At 39.3% G+C, this 23093-nt stretch overlaps 1 protein-coding gene across 1 annotated transcript in view; it reads left to right on the top strand.

Moving 5' to 3' along the window:
- The window catches only part of SUCLG2 (succinate-CoA ligase GDP-forming subunit beta), a 285838-nt gene that overhangs the window by 111478 nt on the left and 151267 nt on the right, over nucleotides 1–23093 (top strand). The window lies entirely within an intron of this gene.

The following is a 23093-nucleotide window of genomic DNA, read 5'->3' as shown; positions in this document are numbered from 1 at the left end:
GCCTTGTTTTATTATAATTTGGTATATTAAGTCACAAAAATGTTTGGTTAAATAGACAGTAAAAGGAATTGTCCTTGAAGCCATTAATACATGTGAGATACGTGATGGGCACAGCCTTTCATATAGCTTGAAAGGAAAGGTTTTTGTTTTGCTATTATTGGGTCATTGTGTTTTCCCCATTTTTTCTTTTTTCTTTTTGAGACGGAGTTTTGCTCTGTTGCCCAGGCTGGAGTGCAAGTGTTTTCTCCATTTTAATTGGCAGTCAGTTTCCCCAAAAGCCATAATCAGGAGTTCTGGTCATATTTGATACTGGGTGGCGTGGCTTCTTGCTGACTACTGTCACATCATGTTCCCACCAACTTCTTATATTCACCTGAGCTTGAATAGGTGAGAGTTGTGGGTGGCCTCTTAGCACCATACTAAGGTGGTGTGGATAAGGTTTCAGCTCTGGCTGGATCTTGTGCTCTGGAGTTGACAGCTGTGTGATATTGGGCAAGTGACTTTATTTCTTTAAGTTTCCTCATGTAGAGGACTGCTGTGAAGATAAACGAGGTGAGGTTTGTAATGTCCTTTGAATAGCTCCTGGTGCATAGCCAGTGGTGAGTATGTGGTCTCCTTAAGACACAGAACAACAGTCCCAACCATTATAGTAACAATAATGGCGACATCAGTAATGACACTAAAGGACAGATAGCTGTGTATGCTCACTCTGCTCCACAAAACGCCAGCCAAGCTTCAGTGTCTGGTTGCTTCCCAGCTCATTTTCCCTCCCTCCCAGGCTGCCACAGGGCTGGATCAGTCCCTGCATCGATGTTGGGTGAGGGATGTACTGTGCTGGTACAAGCCTCAGCCTGCTAATGAGGCCCAAAGTTGAGCAGCTCCAGATGGAATCAAGTGTTGTGTTCTCTGCCAGAAAATGTGGTGGATTTCCAAGGCCACCAGCACTAGCGACAGCCATGGATATCAAAAGGGAGACTATCGAAAAGCAAGACAAGACACAGGCCTTGGGTCAAAACAAACTATCAAAACATAAATAAAAACATGGTGTGCATTTGTAGCAGGCGAATCCTATCAAGGATCCAGAGGTACTCATTTTACATATAAAAGCATTAGTCCATCAGAAGGTGGCAGGGCAGTACTAAATGTCTTTAGAATTTGGGCAGCTTTTGAAGGCATCTAACCCTTTTTAACTTTGTACTGTCTGATCAACCGTCTCATCAACCATGAGCACATTTTACTTATTTCTGAATACTTGCAAAAAATACAAGACATAAGTGTTTTATATATTCTTAACACTTGGCAAAAGTCAGTAATAGATTACTTATTACAAAAATTATTTTGCCCAATAGGCAACATATTTATCATTATCATCTACCATTTACTTGATATGTATAAGTATAAGCCAGTATAAACCAAGTATTGTGTTAAGTATTTTCCATGCATTTCTGCCGCCGCCCCTGCCCCCGCCCCCCGTTTAATACTCATAGTAACTCTTAAATGTAAGCACTTTTATTATCAGCTTCATTTTGTAGATAAGAAAATCAAGGCTCTATTCCCTTGGCCAAAGCCGCTCAGCCAGCTAGAAGGGGACAAAGCGTGAGTTCTAATCCAAGGCCATCTGGCCTGCAGCTCATGAACTTATCCACTGCACCTAATTATCTCTGGTAAGGTATCTTCTTTAGGAGAAATTTAAGACAGATGGTAAACTTGGTAAGACAGATGTACACAGAAAGGAGACGGTTTGGCTGGGTGTGATGGCTCACACCTATAATCCCAGCACTTGGGAGGCTTAAGTCCAGGAGTTTGAGGCCAGCCTGGACCACATGGCAAAACCCCATCTCTATAAAAAACAAAAAAAATTTCCAGGCATGGTGGTGTGCACCTGTGTTCTCAGCTACTCCCAGTTACTTGGGAGGCTGAGGGAGGATCACTTGAACCCGGGAGTTCGAGGCTGCAGTGAGCCATGATCATTTCACTGTACCCCAGCCTGGGTGATAGAGTGAGACCCTGTCTCAAGGAAAAAAGAAAAACCAAAAAAAAAAAGGAAGATGTGTTAACAATCCTGCTTATAGATCTTAGATGTTGGTGTTGGGGGACACCTCAAGAGAGTGCATCACCCCTTTCTGCTTCACGAAAGGAGTCAATGACTTGAGATGCAGTAATGTGGCCTGAGTCTCACAGAGACCAATCATGTTACCCGCATGGAGCAGGTCAGCTAATTCTGGCAAGTGCAGATGTATGTGCCCCAGGCCCAGGGAAGAATACGGCTGGTGTTCGACCAGAGGATTAGCAGCTGAATTCAGAAGTGTCAATTTTGCCCCTGTTACTTTATTTTGAGTCACTCCTCCCATGAAATGAAGAAGTGGTTTAAGCCCAGTAGAGCTGAATGGTGTCTGTGTACACATCTCAGGCAGCTGATTTAATCTAATACGTAATAAGCTTATTTAAAAATAACTGTCATTTTCCCCATTTGCAGATATAATATACGTTCCTTGTAGCAAATTTGCAGTTTAAAAAACAAGAAAAAATTTATCCATTACAACCTTTCTCTACCAGTAATCAGAGTTAATACCTTGGCATATTTCATTCCAGATTTATCCTCAGTTATAGATTTGTATATGTACATATATTTAGTGGTATATATTTTGCACTATGCTAAGCTTTTCCCCCTCATAACAATGTACTGTTACTCCTCTTACCAGGTCAAAGAAACATCTTTTATTTAAATTTGAAAATAGTTTTTCTCTCATTATAAATAGTCATTGTAAAGAACGCAGATTACAACAAAACTATAAAGAAGGAGGTAAAGATCAACCCCTACTCCCTATAGATAACCACTGTTGATGTGGACTTTATATTAATATCATTTCAGACTGTGTTTAGACATTTGTATCTGTATTTTCTAAAGTTTGCAAAAAGTAATGTACTCCAGTTTGTACCACAGATATGTTTTGGCTTTTATCTTCTAAGTACTTTCTGGTGGTTTCCTTCAAAAATCCTGCAGGCTTATCAAAAGTCTGGAGTCCCATGATGTTAAGCTTCAGGCAGGTGACAGTGACATTGATAGCGTAGAAAAGCTTTCGGTTAAAGATAGTCGTTTTTGTCACTTCATTGCTTAAGTATCAGTCTTAAGCTCCAAGTATCATCCTGGCTTTTCTGGAGGTTGCAAGTATTTCCAGGAAAATTCAATCCCTTGTTGAAAATGGAAGAGCCACACAGAAATACTTGGGCAAGCGTGGTGCAAGGAAACTTGTGGATGTAGCTATTTTTGATAATTTCCACTGAGCTTACACAACATCATTACTATAAAAAACTTATGTATAAATAATGAATTGTTTCTATTTCTAAAGAGTTACTATGTTCATGGCTTTAAAAAAATTCCCATTTGAACTCAGTATTTTGCATATAATTGACTGTGACTGATTTAGGAGTGTTTCAAGCAGTATTCTGATTTGGAAGTGGTAATGGGGGAAGCTGATTCCTTTTTTATACGCCTTTGGATAGTCTCATACCTGTTGGGTGCCTCTTGTAGGCCAGGCATTGGACATTGCGCTTTGTGCTAAGGTGTATAAATTAAATATTTTGTTATGCTTAGTCTCAGTAAGTATTTAGGAAGAGACTTGTGATCCCTATTGTCAATATTTTCGCTCATTTGTCCTAAGGATACTCTTGTAATATGTTCTCAGAAACAATAATAGATTTATTGATTTGGGAATTGAGTCATACAAGTATATGCATTTGTTAAAACTTATTGATTGGTACACATGAGATTTGGGTATTTCACTGAAATTAAATTTTACCTCTTCCCCAAAGGAACTGTACCTTATTTGGTTCTTAATGTTTATTATAAATTAATATTTTTAAACTCTAATATTTTTAAACTCTAATAACTGATATGGATACTGAAGAGTTTAACTGTACTGATGCACGGAACTTACTTTGAATTGCATGAAAAAATAAGATGGGTTGTGCTGGATTGAGAGATGTGACAAAGCACATGTACAAAATGTGAACAGTTGTAGATCTAGGTTGTATGTGGATATTTACTAGTCATTTGACATTTCTATGTGATTGGAAATTTTAATAATAGAACATTGGGGAAAAATCAGTAATAAGGCTCTATGTGAGGAAGTTAAAGCACAGTCTCTCAAATAATCTTTCTGGCTTAAAAATCTCAACTCTGTTTCTTCCTAGCTGTATGACTCCAGGAAATTCCCTTAATTTCAATTGGGTCATTTGCTAAATAGAAATAGTGAATACGCTCAGCACAAATCTTATTTTTCAGTAAGGTCCTAGCAAACACTGTGATTATGATTTCATAGAGTAAAGGAAGTGATGATTATGAATGAATGACCGTATGCTGAGGGCCTGCTATGTGCCTGGTACTGGTCATTTTCAGGAGAATGAGGCGATTTTGTTTTGCATCATGCTGTGTCGTCCTTCGGTAGAAACTTTCATACTGGAGGCGGTGTAAGGGGTGTGATTAGCAAAACTGGAGAGTGGCTTCATTAGGTTTGACAGAACCTCTCCCTGGCTTCATGGATCCCCCTTGCTGTAGCATCTCCTTTGAACTCCAAGGGCCTTCAGAGGAGAGGTGGCATCTGCTTTGTTAGACTTGGTAGCATTCCCAAGTCAGTGTTAATTTAGTTGATTCGTGAAAATTGTTCCCTTTGCATAAGGCTAGGACTTCTTCTTTTCTGGAGTTATTCTGTTTTTAGCTTTTTGGACAGGTATCCTGGGAAATTCTTCTAGGGTAGCAAGATCTGCCCCCTCCCCACAGCCAAATCATGTTTATGCATTATGACAGACTGTTCCACCTCCTGCTGGGAGGCAGTGAGAAAGGGTCAGGAACCTGGAAGAGGCTGCAGCTGGATTTAAGGGCACCAGTGCTTGAGGACGAAGGAGAGTATTTCAGGTAATTCTATAGATGTATTGTTTACTTCTGGATGTCCATGCTGCTGAAAACTAAAGTAGAAAACAGAGTAAAACACTATGTGTTCAGGGAGTATCTTAGTTCGTTCTGGCTGCTGTAAGGAAATACCAGAGACTGGGTGGCCTATAAACAACAGAAATTTGTTTCTCATAGCTTTAGGGGCTGGGAAGTCTAAGACCAAGGCTGATGCAGTGTCTGAGGCGAGCCTGCTTTCTCATTAACACATATTGCCTTCTAGCTGTGTCCTCACATGGTGGAAGGGATGAGGGAACTCTCTGGGGTCCCATTTAGAAGGGCACTAATCCCATGCAGGAGGGCTCTGCCCCCACCTCCCAATACTATCACCTGGGGGTTAGGATATCAACTTATGAATTTTGGGGTACAAGAGACCCAAACATTTAGACCATAGCAGAGAATGTGGGGGTATAGAAAAAACATTAGCCATATTAGCAAGGTGTCTGTGGATAGGAGGAATAGACTTACATGCTAGCTTTCCAGCTGTGATGATGCAATATGAATCTTTTTTGTTTGTTTATTTTTTGGGACGGAGTCTCACTCTGTAACCCAGGCTGGAGTGCAGTGGTACAATCTCAGCTTGCTGCAACCTCCGCCTCCCCGGTTCCAGCAATTCTCCTGCCTCAGCCTCCCAAGTAGCTGGAATTACAGGTGCCTGCCACCATGCTCAGCTAATTTTGTTTGTTTGTTTTGAGACAGAGTCTTACTCTGTGGCCCAGGCTGGAGCGCAGTGGCACAATCTCGGCTCGCTGCAACCTCCACCTCCCCGGTTCCAGCTATTCTTCTGCCTCAGTCTCCCGAGTAGCTGGGATTATAGGCGTGTGCTACCACGCCCGGCTGATTTTTGTATTTTTAGTAGAGACGGGGTTTCACCATGTTGGCCAGGCTGGTCTCGAACTCCTGGCCTCAAGTGATCCACCTGCCTTGGCCTCCCAAAGTGCTGGGATTACAGGTGTGAGCCACCCTGCCCGGCCTGAAATATGAATCATTAGTGCAAATTTCTTGTAATGATTGGAATTTCAAAGGGTATCCTCCTATAGGACTGCTTGGTTCATATGAAACAGGACTTGATTTCTGTGCCACACTAATACCATTGGAGAACTACTTAAAAGCTGCCAAATTTTATTTCAGTTTTACCAGATATGGATGCTAGCTCTTAAGTATTTTCCTGTGCTGTCTTGGGTGGTATAATTCCAAACTCAAGTCAAAAAATTTTGTATTCTTTTACTCCAAGAAGTAAAATTTATACCAGCTTGTTAATTCCCTCATTTCCCATTTATAACACTTGGCCTGACTTCCCCCAGTATGAATTCTAGCTCAAGCCAGGCATTGAAAAATAAGATGCAGAAAGTCCCAGAAGAGATTTGAATGCTCACATATAATCAGAAATGGCGTTTTGAAAACAGTCCAAGAAAGTAGGTTCAGGTTTTATGGCTTCTGTGGTTAGGTGTAGCACATTGATAATGAGTGTTCCAATTCACAGGGATTTAAGTGGATACATTCTTATTTGGGAGTGGTTCTGAGGGAGAGTGTAATGGAGGGTAGAATTTGAAGTAAATGCGGATCTCTCTGGCTGCTGGAACTGAAATTAGTTATCTGAGATATAGTCAAACATGCAAATTAAATAACTTGGAAGTATTGCAGGGAAGCAGGTGAGAAAAGGAAGAATGAAAAGGAGACAGGAAAGGAGGGAGGGAGGGAGAAAGGAAGAAAGCATGAGGCAGGGAAGGAGAGAAGGAGGAAACCAAAGAAAGTGGCATAAAGAGAAAAGGAAATAGCTATTTCTCAGGCCTTCACAACCCTTGAAAGCCAAATATAAACTCTTCCAAGTTCATTGATACTGCTCAGTTTCATCCTCCAGGATGTAATCTAAAGTCCCCTCTGTGTTTAACATTCAAGCAATAGACTTAGATTTCAAAAACAATGAATGCATCAAGACAGGCAATAAAAGAGCAAGACATTGCAATTTAAAACTCAGTGCAATTTGCAAGCAGCATAACAGTTATGCTGGACCTCAGTAGATGTGTGTATCATGGGAAAGTGGTTCTGAGATCTTTCATCTCTCTTGGGGTAGGTCATTCCTGACTTCTGCTTAACTCCAGCATGTCATTGACCACTTTACAAACTTTAAAATTGAAGACAAATGCCTCCTGGATTCCTTTTTATGGCAACAACATCAAGCTGTTGTCTGGAATTCTGTATCTCTAGCATTTGGAATTAAGGCAGATTTAAAGTATGGAATATGTGTTTCTTTGTAGGATGGGAGGAGGGGAGCGTATACTTTATTATTGTTGCTACTAAATAATGCTTAGTATGAATCTCACTGACCCCTTGAGGAACTTTTATAGGAGAGTTAGCTTACCTGATAGGGGGCTGTTTTAAGAGGAACTTTTATAGGAGAGTTAGCTTACCTGGCTGGGGGCTGTTTTATCTGAGAGTTAGCTTACCTGGTTGGGAGCTGTTTTAAGACTGGCATGATAAAATTATTAGAGCTCTTAAAAGTATTTGGGGTAAAATATCTAAATTTAACAAAGATGATCGATGTATTTTCTATTTATGTGCTGTTCTTGAACATAGGGAAATAAACTTTAATCTGTAGAAGTTTTCTGAATATCTGAAATAGCAAATTTGAATGATTTATAGTGTGGGATCCTGGCATGATTTGCTGCTTTATTTGAAGTGGTGCTATAATGATTTCTAGTTTAAACAGCAAACCATGAAAGCCAAACAGAAATAAATAGAAAAGCCAAGTAGCCTTTTTTAGTTGTTTTTCCCTCCATGTCCTTGCTCTCCAGTCCCATCTTCCTAGAAGTCTCACAGCTCTTCCTCATGACGTTGGCCAAGTACTCTTCTCTTTATAGCTATATTGGTCCATTGTCACACTGCTTCCCTGAGACTAGTAATTTATAAAGGAAAGAGGTTTAATTGACTCACAGTTCCGCGTGGCTGGGGAGGCCTCAGGAAACTTACAATCATGGTGGAAGGGGAAGGGGAAGCAAGCACTTTCTTCACAAGCTGGGAGGAGAGAAAGAGAGTGAAGTGGGGAGTGCCACTTTTAAACCGTCATATCTTGTAAGAACTTACTCACTTTCATGAGAACAGCATGGAGGAAATCATCCCCATGATCCAATCACCTCCCACTAGGTCCCTCCCTTCACAACAGGGGATTACAATTTGAGATGACATTTGGGTGGGGACACAGAGCCAAACCATATCAATAGTTCTTTCCTCTTTTTTCCTTCTCAGCTTTACTTGACACCATTTCCCCTTCCTAATTTGCTTCTTAATGCTTATTATAAATTAAAAATTTTCAGTGATTTGTTTGTGTCTATTTCTTCCAGTCAATTTTAAGTTTACGAAAGGCAATGACCATGACATTTTAAAAAATTTTTGAATTCCCATAGAATAAGTAAGTGCTCACTAATATTTTTAAAGGGCAAAACATTTTCCTGCCACTCCCAATTTTCTTGCGTGACTCTTTAGGAGGTCATGTTATAAGGTATTCAGCCATGTGTCCTTAAGATATCTTCTAGAGGCTTCCTCAAATATAAACACCCTGACCCCATGTGGTAAAATGGTAAAGGCTGATACAGAAATGAGTATTTAAATATTCAGGACAAACTACTATGAATAACTGCCCACATTTAATTCACAGTTTTTAAACTCTTTTTATTTTTCTAACACATAATTGCAAAATAATTAAGTCAACATAGAAAAGATATAATGTTGTACCCATAATACTACTCCCTAGCCACTTAAGGTAACCTCAGTTAATAGTTTTGTTGTTGCTCATTTATTTATTTGTTTTTGAGACAGGGTCTCACTCTGTTGCCCACACTAGAGTGCAGTGACATAATCACGGCTCACTGCAGCCCCAGCCTCCTGGGCTCAAGGGATCCTCCCACCTCAGCCTCCCGAGTAGCTTGGACTACAGGTGTGCCACTATGCCAGGCTAATTTTTGTACTTTTTGTAGGGACAGGGTTTCACCATGTTGCCCAGGCTTGTCTCGAACTCCTGGGCTCAAGCAACCCACCTGTCTCAGCCTCCCAAATCAACCCACCTGCCTCGGCCTCCCAAAGTGGCTTACAGGCATGAGCCACCACACCCAACCTTGGTTATTTAGATTTTATTACGACTATGTAACTATTTACAAGTGTATTTTTTAAAAAATGCTAGTCATTAAGGTCAGCTTAAAGCTTAGTTTGTGCATGGGCATTTTCTGACATTTACACTTAAAAATATACTTAATTTATCCAGTAGTCATTCCGGAGCAGGTTGTTGAATTTCCATATAGTTGTGCGATTTTGAGTGAGTTTCTTACTCCTGAGTTCTAATTTGATTGCACTGTGTCCTGAGACACTGTTATGATTTCCATTCTTTTGCATTTGCTGAGGAATGTTTTACTTCCAATTATGTGGTCAGTTTTGGAATAAGTACAATGTGGTGGTGAGAAGAATGTATATTCTGTTGATTGGGGGTGGAGAGTTCTGTAGATGTCTATTAGGTCTGCTTGGTCCAAAGCTGAGTTCAAGTCCTGAATATCCTTGTTAATTTTCTGTCTCATTGACCTAATATTGACAGTGGGATGTTAAAGTCTCCCACTATTATTGTGTGGGAGTCCAAGTCTCTTTGTAGGTCTCTAAGCATTTGCTTTATGAATCTGGGTGCTCTTGTATTGGGTGCATATATATTTAGGATGGTTAGCTCTTCTTGTTGCATTGATCCGTTTATCATTATGTAATGCCCTTCTTTGTCTCTTTTGATCTTTGTTAGTTTAAAGTCTGTTTTACCCGAGACTAGGATTGCAACCCCTGCTTTTGTTTGCTTTCCATTTGCTTGGTAAATATTCCTCCATCCCTTTATTTTGAGCCTATTTGCACGTGAGATGGGTCTCCTGAATACAGCACACTGATGGGTCTTGACTCTTTATCCAGTGTGCCAGCCTGTGTCTTTTAATTGGGGCATTTACCTCATTTACATTTAAGGTTAATATTGTTATGTGTGAATTTGATCCTGTTGTTATGATGCTAGCTGGTTATTTTGCCCATTAGTTGATGCAGTTTCTTCATAGTGTTGATGGTCTTTACAATTTGGTATGTTTTTGCAGTGGCTGTTCCGGGTTTTTGCTTTCCATATTTAGTGCTTCCTTCAGGAGCTCTTGTAAGGCAGGCCTGGTGGTAACAAAATCTCTCAGCATTTACTTCCCTGTAAAGGATTTTATTTCTCCTTCGTTTATGAAACTTAGTTTGGCTGGATATGAAATTCTGGGTTGAAAATTCTTTTCTTTAAGAATGTTGAGGGCTGGGCATGGTGGCTCATGCCTGTAATCCCAGCACTTTGGGAGGCTGAGGTGGGTGGATCACCTGAGGTTGGGAGTTTGAGACCAACCTGACCTACATGGAGAAACCCCGTCTCTACTAAAAAATACAAAATTAGCCAGGTGTGGTGGTGCATTCCTGTAATCCCAGCTCAGCTACTTGGGAGGCTGAGGCAGGAGAATTGCTTGAACCCGGGAGGTGGAGGCTGTGGCCAGCCAAGATTGTACCATTGCACTCCAGCCTGGGCAACAAGAGCAAAACTCCGTCTCAAAAAAAAAAAAAGAAAAAGAAAAAGAATGTTGAATATTGGCCTCTCTGTTCTAGCTTACAGGGTTTCTACAGAGAGATCCACTGTTAGTCTGATGGGCTTCTCTTTGTGGGTAACCCGACTTTTCTCTCTGGCTGCCCTTAACATTTTTTCCTTCATTTCAACCTTGGTGAATCTGACAATTATGTGTCTTGGGGTTGCTCTTCTCAAGGAGTATCTTTGTGGTGTTCTCTGTATTTCTTGAATTTGAATTTTGGCCTGCCTTGCTAGGTTGGGAAAGTATTCCTGGATAACATCCTGAAGAGTGTTTTCCAACTTGGTTCCATTCTCCCTGTCAGTTTCAGGTACACCAATCAAACGTAGGTTTGGTCTTTTTATGTAGTCCCATATTTTTTGGAGGCTTTGTTTGTTCCTTTTCACTCTTTTTTCTGTAATCTTCATTGAGTTGATCTTCAATCTCTGATATCCTTTCTTCCACTTGATCGATCTAGCTATTGATACTTGTGTATCCTTCAGCTCCATTAGGTCATTTATGTTCTTCTCAAAACTGGTTATTCTAGTTAGCAATTCATCTAACCTTTTCTCAAGGTTCTTAGCTTCTTTGCACTGGGTTATAACATGCTTCTTTAGTTCAGAGGAGTTTGTTAATACCCACCTTCTGAAACCTACTTCTGTCAATTCGTCAAACTCATTCTTCATCCAGTTTTTTTCCCTTGGTGGCAAGGAGTTGTGATCCTTTGAAGGAAAAGAGGTGTTCTGGTTTTTGGAATTTTCAGCCTTTTTGTACTGGTTCTTCCTTATCTTCGTGGATTTATCTAACTTTGGTCTTTGATGTTGGTCACCTTTGGATGGGATTTCTGAGTGGATGTCCCTGTTGTTGATGTTTATACTATTCCTTTCTGTTTGTTAGTTTTTCTTCTAACAGTCAGTCCCCTCTGCTACAGTCTACAGTTCTGCTGGAATTTGCTGGTGGTCCACTACAGAACCTGTTTGCCTGAGTATCACTAGTGGAGGATGCAGAACAGCAAAGACTGCTGTGTGTTCCTTCCTCTGGAAGCTTTGTCCCAGAGGGGCACCCACCAGATGCCAGCCGGAGCTCTCCTGTATGAGGTGTCTGTCGACCCCTGCTGGAGGTGTCTCCCAGTAAGGGGGCACGGGGATCAGGGACCCACTAGAGGAGGCAGTCTGTCCCTTAGCAGAGCTCCAGCACTGTGCTGGGAGATCCACTGCTCTCTTCAGAGCCGGGAGGCAGGAACTTTTAAGTTTGCTGAAGCTGTGCCCACAGCCGCCCCTTCTGGCAGGTGCTCTATCCCAGGGAGATGGGAGTTTGATCTATAAGTCCCTGACTGGGGCTGCTGCCTTGCTTTCAGAGATGCCCTGCCCAGAGAGGAGGAATCTAGACAGGCAGTCTGGCTACAGTGACTTTGCCACGCTGCGGTGGGCTCTGCCCAGTCAGAACTTCCAAGCAGCTTTGTTTATACTACTAGGGGAAAACCACCTACTCAAGCCTCAGTAATGGCAGATGCCCCTCCTCCCACCAAGCACCCCAGGTGGACTTCAGACTGATGTGCTGGCGGTGTGAATTTCAAGCCAGTGGATAAATAAGTTCTTTGAAACCAGTGAGAACAAAGACACAACGTACCAGAATTTCTGGGACACAGCTAAGGCAGTGAGTGTTTAGAGAGAAATTTATAGCACTAAATGCCCACAGGAGAAAGCAAGAAAGAGCTAAAATTGACACCCTAACATCACAATTAAAAGAACTAGAGAAGCAACAGCAAACAAATTCAAAAGTAAGCAGAAGACAAGAAATAACTAAGATCAGAGCAGAACTGAAGGAGATGGAGACACGAAAAGCCCTTAAAAAAATCAATGAATCCGGGAGGTGTTTTTTTTGAAAAGGCTAACAAAATAGATAGTCTGCTAGCCAGACTAATAAAAAAAGAGAGAAGAATCAAATAGTCACAATAAAAAATGATAAAGGGGATATCACCACTGATCCCACAGAAATGCAAACTAAAGTCAGAGAATACTATAAACACCTCTATGCAAATAAACTAGAAAGTCTGGAAGAAATGGATGAATTCCTGGACATATACACCCTTCCCATGACTAAACCAGGAAGAACTTGAATCCCTGAATATACCAATAACAAGTTCTGAAATTGAGGCAGTAATTAATAGCCTACCAACCAAAAAAAGCCTAGGACAAGATGGATTCATAGCTGACTTCTGCCAGAGGTACAAAGAGGAGCTGGTACCATTCCTTCTGAAACTATTCCAAACAATAGAAAAGGAGGGACTCGTCCCTAACTCATTTTATGATGCCAGCATCATCCTGATACCAAAACCTGGCAGAGACACAACAAAAAAAGAAAATTTCAGGCCAACATCCCTGATGAACATCGATGCTAAAATCCTCAATAAAATACTGGCAAACCGAATTCAGCAGCACAACAAAAAGCTTATCCACCACGATGAAGTAGGCTTCATCCCTGGGATGCCAAGCTGGTTCAACATACACAAATCAATTAACATAATCCATCACATAAACAGAACCAAAGACAAAAACCACATGATTATCTCAATAGATGCAGAAAAGGCCTTTGATAAAAATCAACACCGGTTCGTGCTAAAAACTCTCAATAAACTAGGTATTGATGGAACATATCTCAAAATAATAAGATCTGTTTATGAAAAACCCACAGCCAATATCATATTGAATGGGCAAAAGCAGGAAGCATTTCCTTTGAAAATTGGCACAAGACAAGGATGCCCTCTCTCACCACTCCTATTCAACATAGTATTAAAAGATGTGGCCAGGACAATCAGGCAAGAGAAGGAAATAAAAGGTATTCAAATAGGAAGAGAGGAAGTCAGATTGTCTCTGTTTGCAGATGACATGATTGTATATTTAGAAAACCCCATCGTCTCTGCCCAAAATTCCCTTAAGCTGATAAGGAACTTCAGCGAAGTCTCAGGATAGAAAGTCAATGTGCAAAAATCACAAGCATTCCTATACACCATTAAGAGACAAAGAGCCAAATCATGAGTAAACTCACATTCACAATTGCTACAAAGGGAATAAAATACCTAGATATACAACTACAAGGTTTGTGAAGGACCTCTTCAAGGAGGACTACAAACCACTGCCAAGGAAATAAGAGAGGATACAAACAAATGGAAAAACATTCCATGCTCATGGATAGGAAGAATCAATATTGTGAAAATGGCCATACTGCCCGAAGTAATTTATAGATTGAATGCTATCCCCATGAAGCTACCATTGACTTTCTTCAGAGAATTAGTAAAAACTACTTTAACTTTCATATGGAACCAAGAAAGGGCCCCTAAAACAAAGACAATCCTAAGCAAAAAGAACAAAGCTGAAGGCATCACTCTACCTGACTTCAAACTGCACTACAAGGCTACAGGAACCAAAACAGCATGGTACTGGTACTAAAACAGAGATATAGACCAACAGAGGCCTCCGAAATAACACCACACATCTACAACCATCTGATTTTTGACAAACCTGACAAATACAAACAATGGGGAAAGAATTCCCTGTTCCTAAAGGGTGTTGGGAAAACTGGTTAGCCATATGCAGAAAACTGAAACTGGACCCCTTCCTTACACCTTACACAAAAATTAACTCAAGATGGAGTAAAGACTTAAACATAAGACCTAAAACGATCAAAACCCTACAAGAAAGCCTAGGCAATACCATTCAGGACATAGGCATGGGCAGAGACTTCATGACTAAAACGCCAAAGCAATAGCAACAAAAGCCAAAATTGAAAAATGGGCTCTAATTAAACTAAAGAGCTTCTGTACAGCAAAAGAAACTACCATCCGAGTGAACAGGCAACCTACAGAGTGGGAGAAAATTTTTTGCAGTCTATCCATCTGACAAAGGGCTAATATCCAGAATCTGCAAGGAACTTAAACAAATTTACAAGAAAGAAGAAAACAAACCCATCAAAAAGTGGGTGAAGGATATGAACAGACACTTCTCAAAAGAAGATGTTTATGTGGCCAACAAGCATGAAAAAAAGCTTATTATCACTGGTCTTTAGAGAAATGCAAATCAAAACCACAATGAGATATCATCTCACGCCAGTTAGAATGGCAACCATTAAAAAGTCAGGAAATAATAGATGCTGGAGAGGATGTGGAGAAATAGGAACACTTTTACACTGTTGATGGGAGTGTAAATTAGTTCAACCATTGTAGAAGAGAGTGTGGCGATTCCTCAAGGATCTAGAACTAGAAATTGCCATTTGACCAAGCAATCCCATTACTGGGCGTATACCCAAAGGATTATAAATCATTCTACTATATAGACACATGCACACGTATGTTTATTTCGGCACTGTTCACAATAGCAAAGACTTGGAACCAACCCAAATGCCCATCAGTGATAGACCGAATAAAGAAAATGTGGCACATATAAATTATGGAATACTATGCAGCCATAAAAAAGGATGAGTTCATGTCCTTTTCAGGGACATGGATGAAGCTGGAAACAATCATTCTCAGCAAAGTAACACAGGAACAGTAAACCACACAGTGCATGTACTCACTCATAAGTGGGAGTTGAGCAATGAGAACACGTGGACACAGGGAGGGGAACATCACACACTGGGGCCTGTCGGTGGGTTGGGGGTAGGGGAGGGTCTGAGAGGGGAACGGATTTAAATAACAGAAATAACAGAAAATTAGGAGAAATATCTAAGGTAGATGACTGGTTGATGGGTGCAGCAAACCACCATTGCTCATGTATACCTATGTAACAAACCAGCAGGTTCTGCATATATATCCCAGAACCTAAAGTATAATTTTAAAAAGTATACTTAATTATTGTTAATGACTGTACATATGGTGTTTTATTGTTTCATTATTTGGATACATAAAATTTATTTTCCCAATAGTGTCGAAATGTTGGTGGACATTTGGATTATTTCTAGTTTTTTCACTATTATAACTACATTGCAATGAAAATCTTTAGTTCTCTTGTCAATTTTCATGGAAGTAGGATTGCGCTATCAAAGGATTTTTTGTGAGCCCTAAGCAGATGGCCCTCCTATTTGCCTTCAAAGATTCCAGGTACTTTTTAACTGTTGTGCGTTTTTCAGCTGTATGAAATAAGTTGCCCAGCCTGAATCCTTGATTTGTACTGGGCTCAGGAGTCTGTGAGAGGGAGTTTGATTTCAGTCTGCATTGGCTCTCTGGAGAATGAGTTCCTCTAAATTGCAGAACAGGTTGGAAAGGTGAAGGGTTCCTGACGGATGATGTGTCTGAATGAGAAGAAGACGACTGGGCAGCAGGGCTTGGTGATTTGCAGGCACAGAGGTCTCAGGTTTAGTGTGAAAACTGGCAGGAGTATGGTCCAGAGACCATAGGCAGTGAATGATGGCAGTGAACAGACAGCAGGGCAAAGATTCTGGACAGTAGTTGTGATTGCCTATGAGGGCGCCTATCACCAATGGAGGAGGGTCTGAGAGAGGAACAGATTTAAATAACAGAAAATAAGGAAAATACAAGATTTCTATTCAAGAAGGTGGATGATCTCTGAAATTAGTAATATTGCTGTAAAAGTGAAACGAACATCTTTAAATATAGGTGCAGCCAGACAGTGTATATATTGCATACATTTTAAATTTCATGGTCATTCCAATTGGCTCTGAAAATGAAACCTTCATGAGTTTATGTTCCACCAGCAGGATATGAGTGTGTGCACACCAAGAGCTGTTCTGGCTGTTGCCACCTTTTGTTCTTCCCTTCCTCATCACTGGTTATGGTCGACGAGAGAATCCCCTTAATGTCAAGTAGCCTTCAATAATATGCAACTAAAGGAGAGGTGGATTCTCAAGCAACTCAGAAACGTTTCAGAGCTGTTCATTTTCAACCCGCAACACTTGTGGGCTCTGCTGTCAGATGTTATAGCTATCAGGTGTGATGACTTGTACTGTGTCACCTTGTTTAGCTGGAACTACGTTTTCCAGAATCCCCTTCCCTGTGTAGTTTTGGGTTCGAGTTGACTAAAAGAGGAGTTTGCACAGAATTTGTGATTACTCCCTGCAGTTCATTGTGATTAGGTAGTGACAGACAGATGTGGAGATGTTAGCAAGAGGCTCCAGCCTTTTCTTGCTCTTCTCTGCATTGTGTCCAGCTGTTTGTCCCAAGTGCTGATCCTGCTGAGCCATATGGACCCAGGCCCATCCTGAGATGCTTGCTTGGTGTCTTAGTCTATTTAGTGTTGCTGTAAAAGAGTACCTGAGGATGGGTAATTCGTTTATTTATTTATTTTTAAATTTAATTTTCTTTTATTTTAAGTTCCAGGTAATCTATTCATAAGGGATCGTCTCCCGTGACCCAAGCACCTCCCATTAGGCCTGTCCTCCAACACTGGAGGTCAGATTTCAACGAGAGATTTTGTGGGGACAAGCATCCAAACTGTAGCACTTGGCAGCAAGTCCCAAGTCCTTTTCCCCAGCTCCTCCTTTGCCATCCAGTTCTCCATCTGGAGGTGCTGATTCCCCTGCTTGGCTGGCTGGGGACTCCTAGGACCCTCCAACCTCACTTTTAGACCTGCCTTTTCTCAGCTCCTCTTGTAAGTGTGCAAGCTTCGATTCCTATAATAAATCCCTTGTCTATAAGTCATAGTAGTTCTGCCTCCTTAATTGAACCCTGGCTGACTCACATCTTTGGTTTGAAAATCAGGGGGAAACATGATTTTTTTATAGCTAGTTTTCCTTAACTTCCTTTAAATACATACACATAATACAGTAGAAATACTTTTGGCTTTCATAAATGCTTTTCATCTTCCATGACTGTTTCCAGCACCTCTTGAAATTACAAGTGTTACACAGGTATTTTTACTGTCAATGTATATCATAATAGGATTGCTTTGTCCTGTAATTAATCAGTAGAGATTTCTTCTGGAAGTTTGTTCTTTTGAAGAAACTTGTATTTTTCTGAAAAACTGTCATTTCTTCAAGTGGCTTCATTTGCAAAAGATTTGTTTAATGTCCTGTGGTTTCATTCTTACAATGTTAGAAATTCTTTAATTAGTTACAGGTGTTGAATGAGGTCACATGGGCATTTTTTTTTTTTTTTTTTGCCATCAGTGTTAGGGAGTTCTGTCCTAAGGCTTTTGTGTAGAAATATATCTTTTAATATAATTGACACAATGTAAGATTGGCTTACTAGTATTAAACTACATTAAAAGAGCAAGATTGTATCTTTTACTGAGAATAGTAAGATGTTACAACTGAACTGGGTTTTTCTAGAGATAATTTTTATTTACCTTTAAAAATTTTATCACCAACAAAATGTGTATTAACGGTTATGAAAGCAATAAGTAAGATTAGTGACAAGATCAGAGGAGTAGCCTAATTTATATTACAGATTTTAATGTGGCCCATAATATAGTAATAAATATACAATATTTTTAAGAGTATGGCAAATATGAAAAAAACTGTGATTTAATAAACTTTAGGAATTTTTATAGGAACTAAAATTAAAATTATTCCATCGAAAGCATAAATACATTTTGTGTTAAGATATTATCATTTTTAAATAATCAAACTCTTCAAAATGGCATTATCATGCCCCCACAGTATCCAAAGAAAGGATTTTTTTTCATAATATGGAATCATATTCAAAGGGAAATTTTAGATTTAAAACTTACATGAAAGCCTTATCAGTTAAGAATTTCTTGATTTGAAATAATATCTCCCTGGATAACTTCCTATTTGTATCATAAAATCCTTGTCCTAGAGATGGTTCTATTTCTGTCTTGTACTTACACTTGAAAGTGGCTGTTTTAGACATATACGATTCAAATCTCTGATGGGCAGCAGTCTACTGGAGAGCCATGTATCTCCAGTCTCATTCAGTCAAATGATGTGACCAATGGTGAAATGGTTTATTCTAATGTGCTGTATGTTTGAAACTCTCTGTCCCAAATTTGAAAAGTCCATGTCAGACATGTTGAAAGCTGAAATAATTATTTCAGTCTCAAAGATGCCTTTTGACATATGGAGAATTATTACAGTATCATCTTATTCCCATTGACCCAGTTACAACTTGAGGAAATATGTGTCATTCTATAGTTGATATCATAGTAATGATTGAGGATTGGTAACTCTCTATTTTTATGTTTGGGTTCTGAAGTCGTAACGCAAACATAGAAGTGAGCTCATTTCCTTTGAGAAATTGGCACCAAGGCCTCTAACTTATCTCTATATAATTGTATATTCTTTATTAAAGTTCATCTTTACACAATATCTTTTGACTCTTCTCTTGCCTTCCACTTTGCCTTCTCCTTGCCTTCTGGTAATAGGTAAATCTGAAATTCTGAAATACAATTTAACTTTCTCAATTAGGAATTCTATCAACTCTCATGGAAGGTGATTGCCATGCTACATATTACACGACGCAATTGTGCTGAGAACTGGATATTCCAATTTTGCTCCAGTCAGTGAACCACAGAAATCAATTTCTGCAAGTCCAATATTATTGACTCCAAATAGATGATCATTGTAGTAGTCATCTCATTGCAGTATCAGTGATACATTTAGCATTTAGGAAAGTATTATATTTTAGAAAAGAGCAATGCTGAATAAAAACCAGCTCAGTAACACAAATAGTTGAGTCATCACTGAACTGTTTTTAAAAAATAGTTGAAAATAACTTACTTTTGTCAATATATTTGATTAACATTTCAGACATTTACTATGATTCCTATTATGGCTCTGAAATATGTCTTGTGAGCATTACTTTGTGTAAATATGTTTTCAGAAAGCCATCTCTAAGAAAATTAAGTGAACCACATTTTACAAAGCTTGCTTAATTAAAAATGTGTATTCTATTTAGATTATGCTTTTCTTAATGAATTGATTTTTTTCCCTTTAGACCTACTGCTTCCAAGAATGTTTATTATCTAGCATGTGACTATTGGGGATCTATAAAAATTGGTATAAAACTGCATTATAATTATAATAACACTTGTGGTAAAGAATGAAAAGAAAACATTTGTAAAAGCATTGTTATAATTCAGCTAATAGAGTAAAAAAAGACCACAGAGTAAGGTTTTGCTTAGACTTTTTAAATCGCTCTAAATATTGTTCTCTTAAGTGATACTGTGTTTGAGAGTCTTGCATATTTATAAGTTTGTCAGATATGTCTTACAGTGTTTTCTACTAAAATATATGTAAATTCTAATAAACTGGTTCCTATTAAACTGAGTGAAAACCTAGCCATGAGTACTGGTTATTTTCAGAAACTCACTAAGAAAGGAACAAAATTTAGTGAAGACGTTGCATACTTAGGCTACTGCGTATAAAAATAGCAATTAAGAGCAAAGACTTTGGAGTTATCCAGACCCAAGTTATACCAACTCAGAGTCCAATAATATAATTATCAATGTCTAGGTTGTTGTCTACTTCTATATAAAATCTATTTTATGCCTGTAATCCTAGTACTTTGGGAGGCTGAGGTGGGCAGATTGCCTGAGCTCAGGAGTTTGAGACCAGCCGGAGCAACATGGGAAACCTCATCTCTGCTAAAAATACAAAAAATTAGCTGGGCATGGTGGCATGTGCCTGTAACCCCAGCTACTCAGAAGGCTGAGGCAGGAGAACCGCTTGAACCCGGGAGGCAGAGGTTGCAGTGGGCCAAGATCACACCACTGCACTCCAGCCTGGGTGACAAAGTGAGACTCTGTCTAAAACAAAAAACAAAAATAAAACCCCAACACCTATTAGAGTTAATTTCTTCCTCTGTCCTTTTAGCTTGTTTTTCTAAAGGATGGTTAAGTCGTCTTATTCAGACAAAAATTGCATTTCATATATGGGATTTTTTTTTCTTTTCTAATACCGTTCAGGATTGGGGCAAGAGGCAATGTTAAATAAAAACAGAAATTTGAGTTTTGGGAGAGATCAGATCTTTAAATAAATGGAAACAGTGACATTTAGTACATGTGAATCAATTTGGTAAATACTGAATGAAGAGACGAGTTACTGCTGAGTGGGATTTGTCATCTTAATTTTCAGCACCTTGAGTAAATAAGCCTTGAATTAAATTACTTCATGAGAGTTTTTCTCAAGATGAGAAAAACTTGCTTTACTTTGAGCTGCTGACTTGCTGACTTACTATATTGATTTAGCACTTGAGATGTAATCAGAAGAGATGATTTTAGTGAACTCATTTTTGGCCTGGGGTGTATGTTGCAGATGTGCGTAGGTTGTTGTCTTTTTCTATTTGTCCTGATCTATGGTTTCAGAGTCTCTGAACTGGTTGCTTGTTCTACCAACTGTTTTGCATGGAATACTTTTGACTGGAGGTCAAATAGCGACACGTTTAATTGACAACACTTCATTGAGGATACAACTCTTTCTGTGTCTTGATGGTTAGTGACTAAAGCTGATCTAATCAAGCCTATGTAGTGCCAGTTAACAATGCCCAATTAGGTATTCTCTCTGGCTTTCAAGTTTTGCTGCTGGAAAGCTCAGAGAGGAAAGCATCTCTTCAGGATGACAAGGATATGAAAAATGATAATGGCAATGGAATGCCAGTTATGTAAAGAATTTGAAGTGATCACAATTAAAAATTTGAGTAGACAGCAAAAGGCATTTTTTCCACTTGATGTCTTCCAAAGAAAAATAGGAAATGTCTTCCTGTGTGCCATTTTTTCTTAATTGCTGAAAATTATTATAATGTTGATAGCTATCATATTTTGACTTTAAAAAAATGTGCCAGGCACTTTACTGTGTTTCGTTTATTCTTCACATCATCCTTACACTGTAGACTTCTTTAATATGACTGCTTTACAGAAGGGCATGCTACTTTTACCTTTCTGAATCTCAGTTGTTTCTTCTCTACAAAGAAAGTGATAGGTGGAGTTGGAGATTTTAACCAGGTCTGTTTAACTCCGATATCCTTGCTCTTACTACTGTTCTTGCAGTAAGCTAAATATGCAATGTATTCATTTTACTTGGTTGCTTTCCTTGTGAGTTTCTGACAATTAATTTGTCTTCTACTCAGCTTGATGGAAACCAGTTTATTATAAGACAGGGCTTGACCAATGTTGTGATGGTTCGTATCCAGGGCAGAAATTATTGCCAGAGGGTACACAGGACAGCCTTCTAAGAAAAAACTGTGTTTGCTTCTGAGAAGAAGGTGGGCTTCAGCTTTCTGAGTGTAAGCAAATATAGGAGACAAGAAGACTAACCAATGAAGACAGTGAAGGAGCCTCAATGGTGTGACATCGGCTGGCTGAATGCCTTCTGTAAAATACTTCTGTAGTTCCCCATTGCCTTGATGATAAAACCTTCCACAGCTCTTTCCGTTTGAACCTTTACCTGCTTGCCTGTGGGTAACAATGATGATGACAGTGACAGTAATAGCTGAAATAACCAAACTTCATGGAGCGCTTGTTAGTTTTTTGGTTTAGCCATCTCTGTAATGATTCCTTTCATTCTTTACAATATACAAAGGTAATAAATGAACTAACTGGCCGAGGCAATAGTTTTTAATTAATCACAAGTTTTCAGGCTCTGGGATAAAGCATTCATGTGTGTTCATTTAATTTTTAAAACAACCCTTGTCATCATTTCACAGTTGAATAAACCGAGTTTCAGAGACATTAAGTAACTTGCCTAATGTCACACAGCTGGGTGAGGGATGAAGGCCAGATTGAAACCTGGGTTTGCAGATTCTAAATCTGGTATACTGAACCAGAATACTCTCATGGCCTTATAGGGGATCAGTTGGGTTCTGTGATTTTAAATAAAGATGACTCACAAACAGAGGATATCAGCTGTGGTCTGCAGTTGTGTGCTATTTGGTTTATTAAACATATTTGATTTGGAGGCAGTTTTTTGTTTGTTTTTGTTTTGTTTTGTTTTGGTGGTTGGGGAGAGGAGCTACCCTGTTTGCTAAAGGCCCCATTTGTCACTGGGCTACTTCATGCACCCAACTTCCCTGCAAGGGAAGATATTTGTGTTAATAACTCTCGTCTAAAAAGTCGAGATTAGAGAGTTCTTTCATTCGTGGAGTGAATGATTCCACAACCACTTTCCCCCAGGCTATTTTGTTACCTTGCCAATGATTTTAAAATATTGCTTGCTTTTAGTTTTAATCCATTTCCTCCTCCCTTTCCCAACCCTATCAATATATAGAACAACTGCTCAGAAAACTGTTGGTTTCCAATAATGCAGTTATTAACTATGACCTTTGTGTCTTGTCTTTAAACCTTCCCCCACATAATCCGGTCTTCCCTTTGACATCTCTGATGGTTAGCTCCTCTTACTGGCCAACTGGTGCCTCTGCCACATGGGAGTGCCATTACACAGTAAAATTAATACCTCCTTCCAGGATTTATTTAACTTCTTCTGACACACTCAAAAGAGCAAGGGAACACATGTCTTGCTTTCCCTTGGGAAGGTCAAGTATTAGATGATTAAACTGGTAGGAAGCATTTGAATATCCTCAGTCAACAAGCTTTGTATTTAGGCTCATAGATGTTTTTTTTGAAGTTCTTCATTGCATT

This window comes from Pan paniscus, chromosome 2, assembly GCF_029289425.2.
Source record: "Pan paniscus chromosome 2, NHGRI_mPanPan1-v2.0_pri, whole genome shotgun sequence".
NCBI lineage: Eukaryota > Metazoa > Chordata > Mammalia > Primates > Hominidae > Pan > Pan paniscus.
This window is presented reverse-complemented; position numbering and strand designations above follow the sequence as displayed.